This window comes from Lycium barbarum, chromosome 3 (assembly GCF_019175385.1).
Source record: "Lycium barbarum isolate Lr01 chromosome 3, ASM1917538v2, whole genome shotgun sequence".
NCBI lineage: Eukaryota > Viridiplantae > Streptophyta > Magnoliopsida > Solanales > Solanaceae > Lycium > Lycium barbarum.
In genome coordinates this window covers 135473032-135480542 of record NC_083339.1, presented here as the reverse complement: position 1 = coordinate 135480542, position 7511 = coordinate 135473032, and the positions used below count along the sequence as shown (strand labels likewise).

The 7511-nt window shown below is 36.2% G+C and overlaps 1 pseudogene; it reads left to right on the top strand.

The window, feature by feature from the left end:
• Window positions 1-768: 768 nt before the first annotated feature.
• LOC132634243 (aminoaldehyde dehydrogenase 2-like) lies at window positions 769-7140 on the top strand (annotated as a pseudogene).
• Window positions 7141-7511: the final 371 nt, after the last annotated feature.

Genomic DNA, 7511 nt, shown 5'->3' with positions numbered 1-7511 from the left:
TTGTTACAGGGCTAAAGAGAGGGTTATAATGGAAAATACGGGTGATTGGAATCTGAAATTTTTCAGATTATGTGACTATGCACACATGATATTTAGGATTAATAATATTTATCGTTTATTTATTTTACTCTCAATGAGATGATTTACTACTACATAAATTTATACTAACTTATTTTAAAACCACAAATTTCAAATGAAGAGCCCATGTTCATCATGACAAGTTAGGTCCCCTCAAATATTTGCTTGATGTGCCAGCATCTAAATGGGATGATTAAAAAAATGCCTAACAAAAAAGAGTCAATGATGCATACCACAATAGGTGAAAATAAGATGCAGTTATATAATATTTTGTTCATAAATATTTTCGAGGTTTAAACCGATAACAAATTTTAGGTTGTCATACATCTTGTCACTATAGATTTATCTTCTAATGTATAACAAAACAATGTAACATCGTTCATGTTGGGATTGGGCGAAGCCCAGGCTACCCCCACTAGTAGTACGTAATAAAGAGGAAATCTCTTTTTAAAATTTCTAAGCTTTATGGCAGTTATTCCAGTACCCACCAGAGAGTGTACAGGAAAAAAACCAGTATCCTTTCTTGCGTTCTTAAGCTTAAATTAAAAGACCCTTTGTCTCTTAACGCAGTCAAGCCAAAAGCATGGAGAGCAGGGAGAAGATATCATATGTGAGCCAACAAGAGGCTATACATATTGATCGCATATTGATGGGTCCTCTTGGTTTTACTCTGGACCAGCTCATGGTTTGTCTTCTGAAACTTTGGTTCATTACTTCTTATGAGAAGGTCATGAAGTTCATCTCAACAGCCAAAAATGAAGGTGCAACCACCCTTTATGGTGGCGAACGGCCTCCGGTAAGAAATACTTCGGGGTGAAAGTATTCAGGTGCTGTATTTATCAATCTGTTGGATTGTGACTTAATTCTCCATTGAATTGCAACACTTAAAGAAAGGATATTACATTTAACCGACAATCATTACTGATGTTGATATGTCCATGGAAATCTGGAAAGAGGAGGTATTTGGACCTGTTCTTTGTGTCAAAACATTTAAAACTGGAGAGGACGCCATTGAGCTAGCAAATGATACTAAGTGAGTTGGCTAGACTTCAGATATATGGTTCTGTTTGTTACTGTTATTTTACAAACATTCTCTTTGCTTATTTTACACTTTTTGCTCTATTAGGTATGGTTTGGGTACTGTTATTTTGTCAAAAGACCTTGATAGGTGTGAATGTTTCACAAAGGTGAGAGTAGTTTCCCAATTGCTCAAAAACATCTTTTATCCTTACCAAAAGGTACTGCTTCTACAAAATCAAGGATGACCTCTTCTTAATTGAACTTTGCAGGCTTTTCAGTCAGGGAGTGTCTGGATCAACTGCTCGCATCCATGATTTTGGCTGCCTCCATGGGGCGGTAAAAAGCGTAGTGGATTTGGACACAAACTTAGGGAATGGTAAGCACTCATTGGTTGATTTTGGTACTATCTTGAATAACATTTTGTTAGTAATCTGTATCTGAAAAAAATAAAATTAAACAGAATCTGAAAAAATTTCAAAATGCGAAAACCAGAAACTGTTTAATCTCATTGGAAGATATATTTCAAAACTAAACCGTCATTCATAACTTTGTTTGATCTCTTTGAACCTAGCTCTTAGGATCTCCAGTCTGCTAGGTAGAGTTACCGCCATGATGACTTGTCCTAAGCCTCAAACCCATTCCCTTCGATGATCTTTCAACTGCCTCACTAGATAGGCCTTTTGTAAGTGGATCCGACGTGTTATCTCTTGACTTTACGTAATCAATAGTGATAACACCACTAGAGAGTAGTTGTCTAACGGTATTGTGTCTTTGTCGTATGTGACGAGATTTTCCATTATACATAACGCTCTCTGCCCTACCTATTGCTGCTTGGCTATCACAATGTATACATATAGGTGCCAAAGGTTTGGGCTAAAATGTAATATCTTCCAAAAAATTCCGGAGCCATTCAGCTTCTTCGCCGGCCTTGTCTAAAGCTATAAATTCAGATTCCATTGTAGAGCGGCGATACATGTCTATTTGGATGATTTTCAAGACACTGCTCCTCCACCAATGGTGAAAACATATCCACTTGTGGATTTAACTTCAGATGATCCGGTGATCCAATTTGCATCACTATATCCATAGTTTTTGGTGTGTTTTAAATACCCCAGAACTCGTTTCATTGCCATCCAATGGATTTGATTGGGATTGACTGTGAGCCGACTTAGCTTACTAATATCACATGCTATATCTGGTCCTGTACAATTCATGATATACATCAAACTTCCTAAAACTCGTGCATAGTCCAATTGCGAATCACTTTCACCTTCATTCTTTTGAAGTGTAAAGCTTACATCAATTGGAGTCTTTGCAACATTGAAAATCAAATACTTGAACTTGTCAAGTACCCTTTCAATATAATGAGACTGTAATAATGCTAGACCTTATGGAGTTTTATGAATCCTAATTCCTAAGATCAAATCAGTAACTCCTAAGTCTTTCATGTCAAATTTGCTAGCAAGCATACGCTTAGTAGCATTTGCGTCGGCAATGTCTCTACTCATTATCAACATGTCATCAACATATAAACAAACAATAACTTTATGATTTGAAGTGTTTTTAATGTAAACACATTTGTCACACTCATTGATCTTGAATCCATTTGCCAACATTGTTTGGTCAAATTTTGCATGTCATTGTTTGGGTGCTTGTTTTAGTCCATAAAGAGACTTAACAAGTTTGCACACTTTTCTCTCTTTACAAGGAACCACGAACCCTTCAGGTTGTTCCATGTAAATTTCTTCCTCCAAGTCTCCATTTAATAAAGTTGTCTTAATATTCATTTGATGGATTTGAAGACCATGTACTGCCACTAGTGCTATTAACATCTGAATGGATGTTATCCTTGTCACCGGAGAGTATGTGTCAAAATAATCAGGACCTTCTTTTTTTCTATAGCCTTTAACAATAAGTCTTTCCTTATATTTGTCAATAGTGCCATCAACTTTCATTTTTCTTTTAAAAATCCATTTCGAACCTGAGGGTTTATGTCCGGGAGGAAAATCAACCAATTCTCATGTATGGTTATTCAAGATTTATTCAATCTCACTATTGACTGTCTCTTTCCAAATGGTGAATCTGAAGAAGATATGGCTTCTTTAAATATATGAGGCTCATTTTCAAGCAAAAACGTCACAAAATCCAGTCCAAAGGAAGTAAATGTCCTTTGGCGTTAGCTCCGCCTTGGATCCTCATTACTTGGTGTATTTTTCTTTGATTCTTCCTGTGGTCGTTTAGATCTTTCATTGGACGACTCACATTCCTGTTTATACGGATAAATATTTTCAAAAAATTCAGCATTATCTGATTCAATTACCGTATTAACATGGATGTCGGGATTTTCAGATTTGTAAACCAAAAATCGACATGCTTTGCTGTTGGTAGCATATCCAATGAAAACACAATCCACGGGTTTTAGTCCTATTTTGACCCTTTTAGGTATAGGAACTTGAACTTTACCTTAGCACCCCCACACTTTGAAATATTTCAAGTTGGGTTTTCTTCCTTTCCATTCTTCATATGGAATAGATTGTGTTTTTCTGTGGGGCACTCTGTTGAGTATTCGGTTAGCTGTAAGGAGAGCTTCCCCCCACAAGTTCTGCGGCAAACCGGAACTTATTAATAAAGCATTCATCATTTCTTTTAATGTTCGGTTTGTCCTTTCCGCAATTCCATTGGATTGTGGTGTGTAAGGGGTAGTAGTTTGATGGATAATTTCATATTCTAAACATATCTCTGCAAAAGGAGATTCATACTCTCCATCCCTATCACTTCTTATCATTTTTATCTTTTTATTCAATTGATTTTCAACCTCACTTTTGTATTGCTTAAATGTTTCAATTACTTCATTCTTATTATTAAGCATATAAACATAACAATATCGAGTGCAATCGTCAATAAAAGTTATGAAATACTTTTTCCCACCACGAGATGGTTCTAACTTCATATCACAAATGTCTGTATGAATTAAGTCTAAAGGATTGGAATTCCTCTCAATAGACTTATAACGATGTTTAACAAACTTAGATTCAACACATATTTGACATTTTAATTTATTACACTCGAATTTAGGCAATACTTCTAAATTAATCAATTTTCGCAAGGTTTTGTGGTTGACATGTCCTAAACGAACATGCCATAAATCATTTGACTCCAACAAATAAGACGAAGCTAGAAATTTATTAATATTGTCAACAACTATTACATTGTGTTGAAAAGGTCCTCTGTGAGGTAGCCCTTTCCAATGTACATATCATCTTTGCTTACAACAAACTTGTTCGAAACAAAAACACATATATCACCATTCTTAACTAAAAGTGAAGTTGAAACTAAATTCTTCCTAATTGTGGGAACATGTAGAACGTTGCTAAGCGTCAACACCTTATCGGAAGTCATCGTTAAGAATATCTTCTCATATCCTTCAACTTTGGCTATTGCAGTATTTCCCATGGAAAGCTCTTCTTCGGGTCCCACTAGAGCATACGTAGCAAATGTTTCTTTGACAGCACAAACATGTCGAGTGGCGCCAGAGTCAATCCACCACTCTATTGGGTTTCCAACTAAATTGCATTCCGTGAGTATAACGCATATATCATCAATTTCATCATCTTTTCCCACCATGTTGGCCTGATCTTTTTTCTTATTTTTCTTAGGGTCCCAACAATCTGGAGCCTTATGTCCAGCTTTTCCACAATTATAGCAGTTTGCCTTTGAATTTTTTCTTGTTTTGTTCCTTCCTCTGTCCTGAAGGCTTTTTTCTTTTCTTGTTCTTTGGAGCAGCTTCCTCAACGATGTTTGCTCCCATAATAGTTGAATTTCCATGCGACTTCCTTTCAGCCGTTTTATTATCCTCCTCGATCTTCAAGAGAATTACTAGATCTTCCAGTGACATTTACTTGCGCTTGTATTTGAGATAGTTTTTGAAGTCTCTCCACGAAGAAGGCAACTTCTCAATTACAGGAGCCACTTGAAATGCCTTATTAACTACCATACCTTCAGCAATAAGGTCACGAAAAAGTACTTGGAGTTCTTGAACTTAGGTTCCAATAGTCTTACTGTCTACCATTTTATAGTCTAGAAACTTGGCAACCACAAATTTTTTCAGGCATGCATCTTCGGTTTTATACTTCTTTTCAAGTGCAATCCACAATTCCTTTGAAGTCTTAGCAAAATTGTAGACGTTGTACAAATCATCCTCTAAAGCACTGAGGATATAACCTTTGCACAAGAAATTCGAATGCTTCCATGCCTCAACAAACAATGAAGTGCTGATTTTCAGGCATTCCTTCTTCAGGTACAGAAGGGTCTTCGTTTGTGAACTTCTGCATACTAAGAGTGGTCAACCAAAAGAATATTCTTGCTGCCAACCTTTGAAGTTAATTCCAGAAAATTTTCCTGGTTTTTTTGTCGGTGCGATGACATGTGCAGTAGTTGAATGGCTTGACGAGGCAACATTCGTCGTCGCCACAGTTGCCGCCGCAACAGTCGCTATTGCATCAGTCTCCATTGGAGTAGAGGCACTAACATCCTTTTCTATTGCCATTTTTCCTTATCTCTGTCAATAGTTGACAAACAATTTAATTAATGGCAAACAAAAAACAGAACAGTAAACAGTGAAGGTATATATGTTCAAACTGTTCCACTCTATTTCACAAGTAAACGATGAAGTTTTTATGTTCTTCAAATCGTATCACTATTATGAACTTTAATAATCCAACGAAGTTTTTGTGTTCTTCAAGTTGGGCTAGAAAAATTCCAATGGAGTAGAAAACCAGAAGGTTTTAATCTCCAGAAACAGAATACAGATTAATATATATATAAGTAATTTCCTTAAGATTGTTAGTAATCTGTATCTGAGAAAACAAACTTAAACAGAATCTGAAAAAAATTCAGAATGCGAAAAACAGAAACTGAAGAATAAGAATAGTATTTGAAAATATATTTAGGAATCAAATCGAGCCCACTGAATGCACAGTGTGTCCTTAAGGAAATTATTCCCCTCAATGTACCCGAGGTTGTGGAATATATCCTCCCAGGATAGAACGATTTACTCACCGGTGTATCGGTATAGAAAACTCCGGCGAACTGCGAACCACTCGACAGCAGTAAAGCACACATAAACTTTAAGAGAATGCAAGAAGTTTAGAAAGTCAGAAAAATCTAAGTATCAGTAGGAATTTATAGCCAGGTGTGCGGATCCGGGTCATGATTTGAATAATTAATTAATAATTAAATAATGATTAATAATTAAAATTAAAGAAAATTTGGTCCAAAAAGATTATCAATCAATCAGATCATGAGGACGGCGCGAGGGGAGACCCTCTTCTTAATCCTTTAGCAACTAGAAGAAATGCTATTACATGTAAGCACAAGAACTTCCCTTTCCATCACTAATGTGTGAGAAATGCTTCATCCATAAAGCAAAGGGAATAATTCAAACATTTCATTTTCCCCTCCATTTCTCTTCCCTCCATTTCCCATTAATAACACATTAATGCCATTACACATTAATGCCCAACACATTTAAGTGGCTTAACAATTACCTCACTTTCCCTTCACATCCATCTTGTTTCTTTTCTGCCGCTTAAAATTCTCTTTCTGGAATTAGCTATGCTGTAGAAAAGCAATCCACTATGAAGGTAAAAACTGTGGTCGTAGTATTACCACACTAAAGGAGTAACTAGAGGGGGATATTGGCAAGTTATACAGCTGATAAGTGATATTTTGCTCGCTCTTCTTTCTCGCAGGAGTCTTGAGAACTACCTAAACATTAAGCAGGTGACTCAGTATGGATCTCTGACGAACCATGGGCTTTTTACAAGTCTCCTTCAAAGCTGTGAAACTTTTAAGTGGTCAAGGAACATGTGAATGATGAAGTAGAGATGAAACTTGATCTAGTGTAGAGCTAGTGTTGTTTGTTATCATCAAGTCTAATAAATCTGTTTGACGGGACAAAATATGGATTGCATTTTTCACTGGTGTTTTGCCTTCCTCTTCTGTTCATTTCATCTTTAAGAGCCAAGTGTCAAATCTTTAATTTGGAATAGTGTCCTGTAATTGTTGCAGGATCCTGAATAAAAGGGGATTTCCCTTAGTTTCATAGGTGGAATAAAGCTTAAGAGTCGTTTGGTTCGCGGACTAAATTATTCCGGAATTATAGTTTTTGGACTAATTTATCCCACCTGGGAAGTGGGATTAACTAATTCCAAGTTTGATGGGATATCGAGGATTAAGTTGGAATTAAATTAATAATGTGTTTATTGTGTTTGGTTGACCCGTCTACCAAACACGATATAAATTTAATTCAAACTTAATCATGAAATATCCTGCTACCAAATAAACATTAGGGGTAAGTTAGATAGCATGGTGGGAGTGAACGCCCAATTGGGATAATGATACAACTATTATAA